The following is a 17240-nucleotide window of genomic DNA, read 5'->3' on the forward strand; positions in this document are numbered from 1 at the left end:
CATCCCTCCTCCTTCCCTCCTTATTTTATTTTATTTTATTTTATTTTATTTTACTTTATTTTATTTTTTGAGTCAGGGTCCCACCGTGTGGCCATGGCTGCTCGGGAACTCACTACATAGGCCTCGCTGGTCTTGAACTCACAGAGATCCACTTATTTCTGTTTCCTAACTGCTAGAATTAAAGAGATGCACCTCCAGATCAGGCCCTCTCCTATAGTAACATGCTAAAATGTCTTGAATATGATAAATAGAGATAATAGCAATCAGTGTCAACACATAAAATGACAATCCATAGCAAAGAAAAAAATATAAAATACCACATATAGACATGGTATGTTCAGACAGACAACAAAACGAACAGATGTCCTCTCGGTCTGAGTCTCTTATTTCTCTTTGTGACATGCTCCTCACACATTAGAACTGGCATTAAGAACCCATCAGCAGTGAAAGCTCAGGACATATTGCCCTTGTAACTATGTAACTATAGGCTTTTTGTGCTGGCTGGTGTGGGAAACCATCCACCCACAGATGCCTCCATTTCCTCAGCTACAGGTTCATCTTTATATATCAATAATATATGGCCTCTGTGTGGCATTACACAGTCTCTGCCATACCAAAGCTTTGTCTAGTGACAGAAATGGGTAAATAGGCAATTAATAGAGTAAGGTCTCATAGCATTAAAGAGACTGTGACCAACATAATTTAATGTTTTGATGGGCTATACACTAAAGAATATTTATTGATAACATTATCCTCTACCTACTAAACACCAAGATCATCTCAGTATTATGTTTGGTACAACCCAGAGTGTCTTTAGACACTGTGTAAGGTCCCAGGGAGAAAGCACCTTTTATCTCCTACTCTCTCCTTCTCATTTACCAGAGATGGTACAAGAGAAGGGTGCATCACACGTAGACTACAAAATGAGGCTGACCACAGCGCTGTGGTTAGGTGCTATTCTAGAGGAGGCAAACGCTTTCACAGAAGTTGGAAAGTTAAAAAACAAAACAAAACAAAACAAAAACCCTCAGGAGATGAACAGTATGTGTTTAATTGTTTTATATGTGTATCTTACAGTCCCCGAAAATGTGTATGTACTGAATTGATAGCAAGTGCAACATATTTAGTGGATTACAGATGAGCAAGCCCATGTGGAGCATGGGGGTAAGAATGTGAGGAGAGTATAGAAAGGCACCTAAGCCTATGGAGGACGGAGTTCGGCTCCTGAATGCATTGAATCTGAGTTGCCTGAGGGACAGTCACGGGTGGCTGTTCAGCAGCAGGGTTAGGTTTTTGTCTCTGAAGCAGCAGCATGACTCAGGCCATCTATATATAGAAGCCATATATGTGGATGGAGTGACCTGGGGAAAGTGTAAAGCTGGGAAGAGGGGAGCAAGGACCTGACAGTGACAGAGTGGAGGCAGCGAGGGAAAGTCAGGGGAATCCTGACGTCACAGAGGGCAAACGAGGTGAGCTTCATAAACACAGCAGAAAGGTCAAGTAAGATGAGGAGGGAGACTCGCCCACGGGAATGGGAGATGGGGAAGATGGAGCAGGCTTCTGCTTATTGGTGTGCTTTGGGTACCCGCCAGCTTACAGTGGGCCGGAGGCAATGCAACAAGAGCCAGGGAGGATGCTTTTAAGACGTGTGGCCCACATATTGGAATAAGGATGCTCATCATAGGGTAGCAATGGCACCCGAGTGAAAACTGAAGATCAGCATGAGTTCTGGCTTTGGGCTAATTGTGGACACTTACACGCTGTACTCGTGCCTGGTCTTGAGTCTCCCGGGTATTTATATGAACTTACCTCATGCAGTCACTGAATATAAGCACACTAGATTGTTTCTGCCTTTCACCGTAGACTGTAGGATTCAGGGCAACCTGTGGTACTTATTTGCTTGCCCATAGTATGTCTTCAGAACAAAGGGCTAACATTAATACGTGAACCATTCTGAACTCACTTTATTGGTTGCCTTTTATAAACAGAATGATCTCAACGGTTTAAAAGCTAGAATTAATATGAATAAGCCTTTTGAAAAAAATCAAGGTCTGAAACTGTCTTTCTGTTAAGCGCGTCTATGACGATTAGGAGGTCTCAGTATGTGACCTAGCAGCCTTGGAAGAACTGCTTCATGGGAGATGAAGCTTGAAAGGAGGGCTGGAGACCTGCTTCTCCTTCTCTCCCTCATCCATTCAGTGAGTTAGGGAGAATGACTTCCCTGACAATGTGTTCCTTCCCCTCCACTCCGACAGAGCTGCTGCTGTCACCTCCATTCTTATCTCCCCTGTGCCTATAGCACAGACTTCTAACAGGGTCCCTTGCTTATAATTGCCACTACCAACCCACTTCTACACAATGTTGCTAGAACACATCTATACAACAGTTAAGAACACTACTCAGAAAAGTGTTGGGGCTTCTTTCAGAATCTGGTCTCCTTATGTCACACAAAGGCTTTTCTCAGTGTCCAGTCAGCCCTTGAATAATCGTTTCATGTTCACACTCCAGCCGAAGGGCCCTGTGCTCCCTCAACTGAGCTCTCCATCTGGAGAAAGCAGACCCAACTCTGATTCCCACATCTACCTTTTAACACCTCTGTAGCTTCCTCCCCCCTAACTAATCTCCACTAACCATCTTCTATTCTTTTGGTACCCCAAATGTATCCTACACAGATTGCTCTACAGGTTTCAGTGATGCTTCTCATCTTGTATTAGTTTTTACAGATGATCATCCTATTAAAGTTTCAGAGCTCCTTAAAGGTAGGGGCTGCTTTTTCCATTTTTTGTGTCTCACACACACACAAAAAAAAACCTGTCAGAGCACAGTAAGAATATGACATTTCACATGGCCAGTGCATACTGTGAACTCACTCAATAGCTATTGAGTGAATTCAGTCTAGGACTGTACTGTTCATATTATGGAAACAAGACTCAGAGGAGTTAAATAACACAACCAAGGTCATCCATCTAGTGGGAGACAGAATGAGGAAAGGAATTGCAGATGCTGCCAGACTTTAAACTAGGACTCACATTACTAAACTCAGCCATCATCATGTGCAGTGTGTGTATGTGTGTGTGTGTGTGTGTGTGTGTGTGTGTGTCCAGGTTTTATGCATGGATTTTGTGCACATGCATGAGTAAAAACTTTGCATGCTGTTCCTCAAGAGCCATCAATGAATTTCTTTTATTTAGAGACAGTCTTTTACTGACCTAGGACTCACCAAGTAGACTAAGCTGACTTGCTAGCCAGCCCAAGAATTTGCCTGTCTCTATCTTTACAATGCTGGGATTACAACCATGGGTCATGATGCCTGCCTTTTTTACATGGGCCCCATGGATTGAACTCAGATTTTCATGCTTGCAAAACAAGTCCTTAACTGACTGAACAATCTCCCTTCTCCACCCTACCACATCTAAGATACCCGAAGCACAGCCATAGAAGTCGTGAACTTATTTCAAAAGAGTTTTGAGCTCAGCTATTTCAGTAAGTACTTGATGTGGAGCTATGACTTCTTGAGAGAAAGGGAGACTTGCTCTTTTGAAAGTGGCAGAATATCTGGTTCATCTTCACATGACTCCTTAGTCCTCAGACCTTTTCTACCCAGTTGATCATATCAATTAGCTTTTCCTTATGCATTTTTAATGGATTTCAAGATCTCAGAAATATAAGCAGAAGGTGAACTTAAATATTACCACATTCTTGTTGGTAGAAGAAAGACCTCTTTTGGATTAAGAATTTACTCTAAATATTTCAGATTAAATAATCATAGTAGGCCAATATCCTAGTTTGTTATGGCTATTTATAGGAAAGAATAAGAGAGGAGGGGAATGAGAACAAGGTTATTGAGATGGATCAGAGGATAATGGCATGATATGACCTGGGTTTGATCCCTAGGAAACACGTGATAGAAGAGACTCCTTTAAGGTGTCCTCTGCCTTCCACATATGTGCCCAGGCACACATATGTCACAATCATATACTGTCACAATCATATACTGTCTCAAACACACTAAATACATGAATAAATGTAACTTTTTTTTAAAAAAAGAGAATAATGAACTTCCCTGGACTTATGCAATCAAGTTGACTTACAGGAGTAGACTATATCTCTGTATTAGCTCATATGAATCTACCTTATTAAGTATATCTATTAATAGCTCTGAAAGACATCTAGCTTGTCTTTTATATTCACATCCACAGGTAAAATACAAAACTGACAAATATGCTTTACAGGGTGTTTTAGTAATGCTTAGTATGTGAATTGAGAATGTCAGAGGCCCCAAAGAGCCCATTAAGGCTCTACACCAAAGCTACTCGCAGAGATCCTTAGATGGGAGCCTATTTATGTTTAGGTAAGATAAACAAGATGCACTTTCCCAAAGAGCTGAAGCTTTTGAGAACAAGTTTAACATGAACATATCCTCCAGATGGCACAGCCTAACACCATCCCAGAAGCCCAAGGAAGAAACGATTAAGAGACTTCGTCTAACTCCAGGCTTCTTTCAAGCCTTCATCTCAAAAGTGGATCAAGAGCACTAACAAATATCCAACTTCTCGTTGCCTATGGTAATAAGCCTGTTACTGAAGGCATGAAGTAGATCAGTCTTTCAGCTTGTTTAGTATTTCCCAAATGATGACTTGGTTTCTTATGTTCTGTAGGAGTCAAGGGCACTTAGATATGAATCATGAGCTATCAAGGTGAGATTCTGCCAGCCCCTGTTTCTAATGTCCATAAGAAAGGTAAGGTTTGCTCTGCAGCAGCAAAACTCAAGATACAGATGGCCTACTCTGCTGGGGCAGATTTTCATTGCAAACAAGAACAGTGAATGGGAAGGTTTATTTTTCTTATCTCCACATCGAACATCATACCACATGACCTAGACCTCTACACACATGCCATGCCAGCAGGGATGTACGAGACAGTATCTGACTTCTGTCACGCTTGCCCACCGTAATGGGAAAATCATTTTTCAGCTTAGTCTTTCTCCTGGGAAGGAGCCCAGGGCTGCAGAAAGCACTCGTTCATCACCTGCCACGGCCCAGTGATCCTCTGAGCAGGCATACTGCGCTGGGATAATTGGCTTGACAGCCTGGAGGTCAGCCTCCCTTAGTGACTGAAGACGTTTCTTTACCACCTTCAGTGTTATAATATACTGTCTCTTGCATGTACAATGTTCCCCGCACACCCCACCAACAATGGCGATTCTGGGGAAAAACATAGGGTAAAGCCGGAGCTCTCTAGCACAGAGGAAAAGATGTCACCAAGAGGCAGTAACAAAACCTCAGCCCAGGGCTGCAAAGCCTTTGTCTTAGGCCTTTAGAAACAGACTTTTGCAAGACCGTGCACCTCCAGCCTCTGGTATTTTCCACATTGTGTCTTGATTTTTTTTTTCAAGCCAGTATCTGTCATATGGGACAAGGTCATGCATAGTGACTATACCTAAGTACCACAGGGAGAACTAATAAGGGAGCTATGGCATCTTTAACTTCACACTCTTGTCACCTGTCAGTTATCATCTCAAAGACAATGACGGAAGGGGATATCAATCATCGCTACAGTCCTGCTGCCCAACGGCAGTGGGAAATGAATGCAGGGCTTAGCTATGATCTGTGACTCAGTTTCTCTGTGCCTTAGCAGAAAGCTAGCGACTGCAGGAGCCAGCTTCCTGGCTGTTCTCTCATGACACACAAACCACAAATGAATCCCACAGGGAAAAGCAGACGAAAGGAAGCCAGGAAAGCCCATCAGCTCTCCTAACTGGGCCCTCTGGGAAACAGGTGTAACATTTGATCCATACCTTTCCTTAGTGTTTGGAGAGAGCTAGATCTTACTGGAGGGTCTTGGGACTTAGACAATGTCTGACTACCCCTTACTAGCTCCTGGTTAAAAGAAGGAATGCCAATGAGGCATGCTCACTTTGGTCCCTAGATGATGAGCAGACTGGAGAGACTGTCCACTTCAGTAATGAGAACTTTCTCACGGAAGGCTGTGTAGCAGGCCAAGCTGAGAAGAGGTTTGTCACTATGATATGACTGTTCATCTCCAGCCTGGGTCTACAGCTGATCTCCCGATTTTCCTTTTACAGGAAAAAAAAAATCTAATTATAGGTAGATATTCAACTTGGTGCTCATTAAACTGTCACCACACAGACAAGAATTACATGGGAAATTTTAGCATACTGCAGTGAGAAGTATATGTTTAAAGGGATTTAATGGCCCTGTGGTTTGACAGGGTAACTCTGTGTATGTGTGCAAGCCTGGAGATATCTAACTTCTCTGATCGCTACTGACAGTGCAGATGATGGGGCAGTTGTCACAGACTACAGCAGATGATGCTTATTTTATAGGTTACAAAGACTTAGGGGCTGCAGACCCCACAATGGTAGGATCTCACGTCCCACATCTCCAGGGAACTTAGACAAGAGAAGCAAACCCTTTTTTGGCTCAGAGTTCCCCTCTGTCAGATGGGGATTGTGTTAAGATGTCATTTCACACCAGCATAGGAGATAACTCATACTTGGAATTTAAGCCAAACCCCTGGCACCTGGTACTTTAATGATGATTTCCTACCCATTCCAGTAGTGAATGGCAGTTCTATCTTTTTACTATCCAGCAATTTTATTTCTTCTTTTAAAGTTCCCTTTCTACTCCTCAGCTGAGATTTTATGCACTAACCCTATGTAAATATTATTTGTTTCAGCTTTCCACTTAGATAAATGCTTTGTTGGGCTCACATTGGCTCACAATGACTGATAGTATAAGCAATTCTATAAAGATAAGGTTAAGAGAGACCTTAGAGATTTTCTAATTATCTACTACTTATCACAAGATAAAGTGCCTCAGTTCCAGAATGGCTCATTCCCTTCACCTCCGAGCCCCCAAAACGCCACCTGTGTCTGTATATTAATTCTTGTCTATGCATACACATCTTCTGGCATCCATACATTTATAATCAAGCTCCTAGAAAATTTCTTTATAATCGTAGGGAATCCTTTATTCTGTTTTTTTTTTTTTTTTTTTTTTTTTTTTTTTTTTTTTTTTGGTTTTTCAAGACAGGGTTTCTCTGTGTAGCCCTGGCTGTCCTGGAACTCACTCTGTAGACCAGGCTGTCCTTGAACTCAGAAATCTGCCTGCCTCTGCCTCCCAAGTGCTAGGATTAAAGGAGTGCTCCACCTAATCTACATCACTATATTTTCTGTTTATGTCCCTTTTTATATTACTTGTAGACTGTAGTTTCAAAATAAAAATTTATTTTCAATTTCTCAGCGGTCTTTGTACTAAGCAAAAATATTATTAGGATATATCCTACTTTGGCTGGCATTTTATTTTTTTATTGTCCTCAATCAGACAGAGACAAAGCAGCGGGAAAAAGGGCTTTCTTAAGTGATTTTGTTTACTAATTAGTTATTTCTTAAAAGTTACTGCGTGTTAATCAAATTGCAAATTGCTTTCTCCTAAGTAGGCTAATTTAAAAGCACCTTCAGAGGATGCTACTGAGCCGGTGACCTCCATATCTGGTAAGCTGCAGAGATGGAGAAGAGCCACAACAGCCCCCTGCTATGGCTGACTCTAGCCACTCTTCTTCCTGGACACTACTCCCTGCTTTCCCCGGGGTTCATAGCTGCTCTGTCCCTCCTGGATTAGCATAATGGAAAGTCCTGACCTGTCCTCACTGACAGGTAAACTGAGGCTCAGATAGAGCTTCTCAGAGATGATGCACCCAGGGCCAGAAGTATGAATTGAACTCTGTCTCCCTCCAGGAACCAGGCCATGAGCTCACCTGGATTCTAGTCTTTCAGTCCCAGTGACTCCATTGCCTGAGCAATGGGCTCAGAGTCTCTTCTATGGTCCAGAGTGTCAACATGGAGTGGTGTCCACACCAATCAAACAGCCATCCTGTGATTTTTGAGTTAGACTTATTAGCACACCATGGAGACTTGTATACAACTGCATCCATGAAGGACAAAGAGGTTCCAATTTCTGTAACAGTACAGATCTCGGTACTACCAGACTCCCCCTCTCTGCCCCTTTCTCCCCCTGTCAACCGCCCTTTAGACAGCACATGGACCCAGAGCAGTGATGGAGTAAGGACCTCTATGAATGCACACTCTTCCTCTGCTTGTTCATACGAGGAAAACATGTCTGCCTGGTACAATGTACACAGAAATAACTGCCACTTTTATCAACTCGTAAGAATAGCCGTGGCCCCTGTAACTTAGGTCCCTATGAAAACATGGCTTAAATACACCACTTTGTCAACTTTGCACATAAACCTGAACCTGGCTCTCAGGACACTAGCTGACAAGGTGAAAATGAAGTCTGGTGCTGTGATCAACCACTACACTAGCAGCAAGCTGCAGCCTAGGACAGTGCTGACATGTTGTAATTGGGAAACACAATACTAGAGGAAAAAGTACAGTGGAAATATATCTTCCACTATTCTGTGTCTTCTTTTTTCCGTGTGTGTGTTATGCACATTTGGACTTACGCCTGCTTGCATCTGTGTGGGCATATTTTATATGTGGGGTACACATGCATATGATGGTCTGAGGTTGATATCAATCATCCTTGGTCAGTCTTCCACCTTATTCAGTAAGGCAGGACTCTCAATCAAACCCAGAGCTTGTGAATAATGGCCAACCTTCTCTGGGATCCGCATACCAGCCTTCTGAGACTGGAATGACTGGAAGGTTGTTGTCCTAACCTGGTATTTACTTTGGGTCTGAGAATCTGAACTCCAGTTCTCACCTTCTGCAGCAAGCAGTTACTCACTGAGCCATCTTCCCAGCTCAGCAAACCAATACTAACAAGAAACAGATATTCTATAAAAATTCCTTTTGAATTGATTTCATGGTCCTGATGGAGTTATTGCATTAAATTATTAACAAGGCAAAAAACAAAACAAAACAAAACCAACCAACCAACCTTCAACCTGAACTGAAGTGTGTTAGCACCACCTGAGAGCTGTATGACTGAACTGTTTACGAAGAGCCTGGACAATCCAAATGATGAAATATTAGGTTGTTTTTTGTCTTACTGTATCAGTGATGGACCCTAATGGCTTCTTAATCCCTTTGTCAACCCTCTGTGAAGCATCTCACACGTGAACACTCCAACTGCTACTGTAAGCTTTCCAGGGGCTTTATGGATTATAGAAAAGCACTGTCAGGACAGGAGACAAAGGAAATAACTGCTTTATGATTCAATTAAATTTCCCCCAAATATTAATAATTCAATTACAATAAACACGAATTACTTGCTATCACTGAAAATGAAAACCTGGTTTGAGGCAAGAAACATTAAAAAAAACAAACAAACAAACCAAAAGCCTGCAACTGGAATCGACATTGAAACATAACAGAAAATAGCCTTCAGAAATTATAAATGAAAAAGAAAATTACAGTATCAGAAAAGGAATCTACTTTATTGATTTTTTTTTTGCTCTGCTCACCATTTTCAAATATTCTCTATTTAGATACTTTTTCTTTACCAGTAATTACTAGCAATAATAGTATCCTTAAAAAATTATTACTACAGGCAACTAAGGAATGCCGAGAGCAGAAGAAAGAGTTTGCCTTAAGGAAGGGGCCAAAAATTGGTTAGCCAATGCCAGAAAGTCAGCCATGAAATCATTCACACATACAAGAAACTTTGTATGGACTGATCAGGTCGTATTCATATATACTTGGGAATGTACACACACATGCACACACATACCTAGCAATAATTAAAAAAGAAAAGTCATAAATTTTAGCAAGAGCAAGGCATAGGTGGTTCATGGGAAGCACTGAAAAGAAGAAACAGAGAGGGGACCTACTATGTAATTCTATTTTAATTTTAAAAATAAAAATATTTCAAAACTTGAATCCAAATTTAAGTGAAACAACTTCATGAATAATGAATAAATAGCAAGCGATAAAAAGTTACTTTTGAAAAAATATCTACTCTGAGCATATATTATCAAATTTCCATATGTTTCTAAATTTTAAGAATTCTTATTAGCAATCCTTCTTTTAAAATTACCGATAGAAAATAAACTCTCACTTATTGTAAATCTACAAGAATCTCAAGTCATTTAACTTTCATACATGCAAATACAAACGACTGTTTAAATACTTGAAGGCACTCTCGATAGATAAACTAGCTTTCAAGGGTTGCTAGAGACTCAAGTGTCATGCAGGCAATTTTACCCCTGTGATTATTAATGAGAAAAATCTGTATTCGCCAAACACATCAGCTACCATTGACATTTTCAGACAGTTCTCATGCTTTACACTATTATTTAACTCTGTCGTAACTGGGGCAAGCAGGAAATTTATCAACCAACCAGGACAGTTCAGTGGCCAGAGGGGAGACTGTCAGTAGACAAGACTAAGAGGGTCCTGAGCACCATGCCCTACGTGGTCACGTGTGAGAGCTGTAGTCCTCTCTAACCTCCCCATTACCGCTCAGGGAGAAGCGTGAACAAGTAGGAACCTTCTCCAATTTCAGGGTGTGTAAATAATGACAGGAAGGGGTGGAGGTTTTGGGAAGCAAAACTTCATCAAAGACGAGCAAGCATGAAGGTAGAGATGACCAAAGAAACTACCATCAGTTACCAAGGAAGAGCAAAGGTTACAAAGGAAAGAGCATTCAACATCTGTCCCCTGGTGGCTTGCTTTAAGCCTGGTTTTGCTTTCCTTTTAGCCAGTAGTTAACTAGTACAGATTATCTGTTGGTTGAGATTAGTCATTTTCTATTGTTATTAAGCAGCTTTCAATTCAATTGCCTTTGGCACTCATGAAAGTAAATCCAAACAAGCCTTGAAACGAGAAGCAGTGCATTCCACCGGTTTCCACTAATGAACAACACACAAATTAACTTCAAAGGCTGCAGCATTCTCAAACGGCAGCGCTGATAAACTGACCATTGTCATGTCATCCCCATACATATATAATACCTGTGGATGCTGGAAAGAGATTGTCCACCACTATTGATTTCTAGTCTTCTCTGTAACAACCTATATCTAAAGCCGGGTTCTGGGTGTAAGTCACAGAAAATAACATCCCACATGTATGACTGCGGTCGGCCAATCCAGCAAATGGCAGTTAGCCTAAGGCTGACTCAGTTACTAAATCTGCCTTCCCTGCTGTAAGCCCATTGTAAGCTGGGGTTATTTTTGACATTAGTATTTTTGAAGCTAATTCAGATAATGGGAGACTCATTGCCAAAATATGCTGATGAGAGGGACAACAATATGTTACCAAACCATGACACAGAGTCACTGTCGGAACGGCAGTGTGGTGTATTCTAGCCACAGGTTAGAAATGACTAAAAGACTTTAAAGATCTATGACCATGTCATGAGGCAGGTTTCACAAGGGCATGAAATAAATACCAACAGAAAAATAAAAGTCTGATTATCTCCATTTAAGATCACCCAATAGAGGATTTAAATTGAAAAAAGAAAACAAAAACATTACTTTTTTTTTTCAGTACAGCCTAAAATTCAGGAACATTCCAAGGAAAGTTATCTTAGGTATTTGATCTGTCTATTGTTGCCTCCCAAACAAAGAATGACTTTGCTAATGAAGTGTTTCTCAGGGTCTCCTTAACTGAATTCATTAAGCCTCTTTTGGGGTGAGGAGGGAGGTCGCTGTGAACTGTTTTACAACTCTACTGACTTTGTGATATTCCTTTCTGCCCTACTTAAAATCTCTCCTATGCATTGTTGTGCAGTACTAGATATGCTTTAGGTCACACCAATTAAAAAAAGGTGGTATTTCACATGGGTCAAAGTAGGGTGCCAGATGCTGGCTGGGATGCAGGCTGGGATGGACGCTGGCTGGGATGCAGTGGGCTATGTTAGAGGTTCTCGAGGGTGATACTTTCCACTGGAAACAGCAGCTGCCAGCAGCCCAGTTCTGTGAAAGAGCTTCAGAAAGTTAAAAGCTAACAATTATTATTTTTTTAACAGCCTTAACTACAAGGCATTTAATATGTTCTAATAAATCCCTTCTTGAATTAGCAATATGGATTTGTTCTTTGCAGGTGAGCCATGACCAGTATAATATATCTTAAAGCCAGAACACAAAAATCATACGCTCCCTTAAGAAAATGTATAGTAGTAAGCATCACGTTCTAGGAGCACATCTACCTCCATGCTTTGTCCTAAAGCTTATCTTTCTCTAGTAGTTTAGCAAATTGTTAGTGCATCAACTCAGTTCCGTACTCTGTGTCTTTCCTTCCTATGCCTCCTTCTGTTGACCTGAAAGAAATAAAATGGTTCAGGTTGGTACGTTTTGACTTGGCCATTCTCACAAGCCCCACACTCGCTGCTGCCCCAGATACCTGAACAATTGGAACCCAGGTCATACTATTTTCTGCTACTTGCAGAACTAATTACCTTCTGATATAACAAAAAATAGAGTGTGAAAGCAGAATTCCCCACTATGGTCTTCTTTGGAACTGTCCTACAGATTTGGGTTGATGTTTAGTGTTTTAATGTACAGTAGCCAAGTCATGGAATAATACAAAACATAAAAAAGATATGACATTCCATAATACTATATTTGACTCTGGTCCTAAAGAGACACAAAATATGCTTCGTTATACTGCACATTGAAAGGGACATGAAGTGGGAAAGAGTGGGCAGTACCAAGGTATGAAATATGCATTTATAACTTAATAGAAACCATCTTGAAAATCCAGCACTTAAAGAACTAGCTTTCAGTGGAAGCATCTACTTAAGGCCTCCAGAATAAGAGAACACAAGGATCCTAAAAAGCCACTTGCTCTCTCCCCTAAACCACGTGCACTACACTTTTCTGATCAATATGTGCACTAGATTACTGCATGCCCAATCACCAGTTAACTCAGTGACTTTGGGCACTCAAAAGATCTTGTAGTTCAATAGACCCAAGCCTGAGTGGACTTAATTGATTTTCTGTTGAGGCTCTCCTCAGGCCAAGATAAGGTGTTGAACAGGCTGGACTCTTACCCAGAAATCCCCACTTCCTCTTTCATGAACAGTAGTCTGTGTTTGATTGGCCCTAGGTCTATTATCCTTCTGCCTGAAAAGAAAATGTTGGTTCCTAACAGCCTTTCTCCTGTGCTTCTTCATTCCCGGCAGTTAAAGAAGATGATGCTCTTGATGATATATATTTTTCTCTAGAATTTTGTGAGTCTCTCATTGATGGCACAGTGATGATTGGCTATGAAGAAAGGCCTTCTCCAAGTGTGGTCCTGATTAACCCAGCCTTCCCTGCCTTTGGCTCTGTCTAAAGTTTGTATTTCCAAGTTAGAATTAGATAACATCTAATCTAAAATCTGTGAAGCACACCCTTAATCTTTTATAATGAAGTCTTTTGAGCTTTGAATTTTTTTCACTTTCAGTAAACAGCTTCACAGCCACATCCTATATACCTTTTCTTCCCATGCCATTATTTCATAAGCAGACTCTTAATTTTGGACATTTTGTCATCTGAATAGTCTGTGACTTTCCCAGACAACTGAGCCCTAGTTCCTTGTTTGTGTACTAGTACAATTCAAGTCTCTCTCCTCTAATCTCTCAGATCAGTAACAAAAGCAGGGCACATTTTACTTGGAAATCTCCTTAGCTTGAGCCTCAATTGCTTCAAAAGTTCTATCTTCCAAGTCACCCACAGGGACAACTCCAGTAGGGTTCTGGCCAGTTTATAACAAGGATCCACATTCTTTCAGTTCCCAATAATGAGACTGAGCCCCCAATAATGTTCATATTTTTACTGAGTTTGTTTATATTAACTCTTGTTCTCTGTTGTGTTTCTCATGGTCCTAGCAGGTTCTGCTCAAATTCTCGTTCCCATACTCTGCTTAGACTGTTTTACTATGGTAAGAGCCTGCTTTAGGCACCTAGTCTGTCACTTCAAAATCTGTGCTGTTGACAGTAGTTAACAATCATAACTAAATATTTTTTAAAGATTTATTTATTTTATTTATATGAGTATACTGTCATTGTCTTCAGACACACCAGAAGATGGCAGCAGATCCCAATACTGATGGTTGTGAGCCACCATGTGGTTGCTGGGAATCGAACTCAGGACCTCTAGAAGAGCAGTCAGTGCTCTTAACCACTGAGCCATCTCTCCAGCCCATAATTAAATATTTTTATGGGTGATTTAGGGGCACCTTGCATTAAAAGGTCCAGTAACCAAGAAAAAAAAGCTGTCTTTGGGACAGATTGAGTATCTTGTGCTTGTTTGTAAGTTTTGCTTTAGCCAGGCAGTAGTGACGCATGCCTTTAATCCCAGCACTTGGGAGGCAGAGGCAGGCAGATTTCTGAGTTCAAGGCCAGCCTTGTCTACAAAGTGAGTTCCAGGACAGCCAGGGCAACACAGAGAAACCCTGTCTCAAAAAAAGAAACAAATAAACAAAAAACCCAAAAATGTCCAGTAACACTTTTAAACAGTTCAGTCGTACCCAACTTAATGAAGTAGGCACTGCTTTGATTGATGACTTTAAGGATTTTTATCCTGATATGATGCCAGGTCTCTCCACACACTGGTGAAATGGTATCACTATCCTGTCACCATCATGGCTACCATGGTCAGTCCCTTTATCCACTTTCCCTGTGGTCAACACAGGGACGGTTACCACATAATTTATTCACTGAGATCTTAGTATCAATAATTCAGAAATCCCATCAATATAAACCACTCCCTAATACCATCTACAAGTGCATTTTGATGTAACTGGAAATTATCAAGAGACAGAAATAAAGTATCTGTTATAGTTATATCATATAGTCATGTGGGGGGCAGGTGTGACTAGGTAATATTATTGCTTGCCCATAGGTTTCTCCACCTTGACTTCAATTTCAAGTTCTAATTTGAAGTGACCAAGGATGAAAAATTCACCACACACAGAGCCCCCAAGAGATTAATTCATTTGTTCCCAATGTGAAGAGATAGAAATATTCACTAGGTCTGAAAAAGAATGAATTCCAGAAAAAAAAAATCCAAGTTAGCAAAAGGAAACACCAATGGTTGCCATAGCAACTGCAGTAGATTCTGTTGCAACGTAGGATGTAGTTAGTAAAATCTGAATTAGATTCTTGAGGATGAAGATAGGTTCTTGAGGATGAAGACATACTTAATAAATTCTAAGTTTGGAGAACTCAAAAATACTTAGAAAATTTAAAATAATTTCAGGAGGAAGATATCTTAAAAATACAGCCAAACTTGCGATTCATTCCAATGAGTCTGTTTCTTATTCCTGAGATGAGTTGTGGCCTCATCTACAGATGGAGGACAGCTGTTCATGTGCTTTTTCACATGTACCCTGCCCCACAATGACAGAGAGGGCTATGAAGGCTAATCCTGAGTTCCAGTGTCAAAGGATATAGAGTCACCCAGAAGATACACTTCTGGAAGTGGTTAGGAGTGCTTTTTCTATGAGATTTTGCCACCCTGAATGTGGCAGCACCATTTCATGGGCTGAGGCCACAGAATGAATGAAAAAGAAGAAAGGCAGCCGAGTACTAGTATTCATTTCTCTCTGCTTAGACAATGTGAGAATGTGCTTCCCATTCCTGTCACTTCCAGCTAGAGCTGCTCTGGCCAGGAGGCCTTCCCAGCCATGACAGGCACAAAGTACAACAAATCCTGCCTCAATTTGTTTCTGTTAGGTATTTTGACACATCGATGAGAAATGTAACTTAGCCTCGTGGGGCATACACTATTTTTCCATGATTAATGTTTACAGCTATTACCTCTGGGACTCCAGAATTTTCCTTGCTTTGCGGTCCTCCCTTCATGGCATGGTTCAAATGCTCGGCATTTAGACTTAAGCATCTAAAACATGTGAGAGACATTTTTCTAAGTGTAAATAGCTTAGTAGATCTAAATATGTCATAGATAAGGTCCATCTACCACAGCTCAATCTGCATAAACATGATACCTGTTGGTATCAGGATGTGCACACATGATATAAGAAAATAATGAATCTTACAGCACATTACCACAGTTTTGAACCTGAATTCTGAAAACAGCATCAAGCTATGACAAATATAATGAATTCCATCATAGCAACTGTCAAAAGTTTGGATATCTTCTGATACCTAGAATGCTTGGAACTTTGAAAAATTAGCATTACTATTATTGTATATCCTCTGAAATCAAAGGTATTGATTTCCTTTTGAAATGATTCATTTCACTGACTTCGTTTTGAAAGAAAATGAATGTTGTAGGTATTTTCTTACATTTTGCTTCATTTTGAATTAAAGAGAAAACAAATTGCTTTTTTAATGTTTTGATATTCATATACAGCACATATTGTGTGAATCAAGTTCTTGAAGATTTACCGTTTCTTGAGAGTAAAACTCTTTCATGTTTTTATCTGGGATTTCTGAAATGCACAGTCTATCACCATTATTTATAGCCCCTCTGTTGCACGATAGCACGCCACTACTTCTTGCTCCTGTCTAACCTGTCAGCATTTTAATAAACACCAAGGCACTCTGCTGTAAGAAAGAGACTTTTATATTAAATGCTTTATATATTTACGAGGAACAGGATGATTCCTAACTGAAGATACTGTAAGGAATTCTGTGTGAGGAATCACGGCTTTTGGTCCATGTGTAAGGAAAGCACACCATTTATCACAGGTTGAAAATAACTTAGTAAAAGAGTATTTGAATGACTATTATTAAAGATAATGCATTTGTGACTTAACAGATTACAGCTCTAAAAGAGTGGATAAGTAGACATTCCACTGTTTGTTAGAATTTGTATTCTCTACATGATCTTTTTATGATCTACTCAACAAGTATACTTGGCTGTGGTTCAGCCAATATCTATTCTCCAGTTTCAGTAGGGAAAGATTTGCTCACATGCTGACTGAGTCTCCAAATCAGAAGCTCAGGCCAAAATCTTTCGAATCCAAAAACCCATGACATACCATGTGCACAACCTAGTGTCACATTCGTATTGATGGATAGTTCTTAAAATACATAGATAGGCTGGCAAGATGGCTTCCAGGGTAAGGCATTTGCTTCCAAGACTGATAACCTGAGCTTCATCCCCAGAACCCACAAGATAGGCAAACAGAAGTGACTTTTGCAAGCTGTCCTCTGTCCTCCATATGGTTGTTGTGGGATGTGTGTATCATATACATGCATGTGCACTCATGCACAAAACGTATTGACTGATGAGCTGATAAAGTGTCCAAGAAACCTCATGCTATTGCAACAAGCATAGTTCATTGCTTCATTTCAACTGGTTGC

The 17240-nt window shown here is 40.5% G+C and overlaps 1 protein-coding gene across 14 annotated transcripts in view; it reads right to left on the reverse strand.

Moving 5' to 3' along the window:
- Positions 1 to 17240, reverse strand: part of Znf385b (zinc finger protein 385B) — a 394108-nt gene that overhangs the window by 138057 nt on the left and 238811 nt on the right. The gene's annotated exons all lie outside the window — the stretch shown is intronic.

This window comes from Mastomys coucha, unplaced genomic scaffold (assembly GCF_008632895.1).
Source record: "Mastomys coucha isolate ucsf_1 unplaced genomic scaffold, UCSF_Mcou_1 pScaffold15, whole genome shotgun sequence".
Lineage (NCBI taxonomy): Eukaryota > Metazoa > Chordata > Mammalia > Rodentia > Muridae > Mastomys > Mastomys coucha.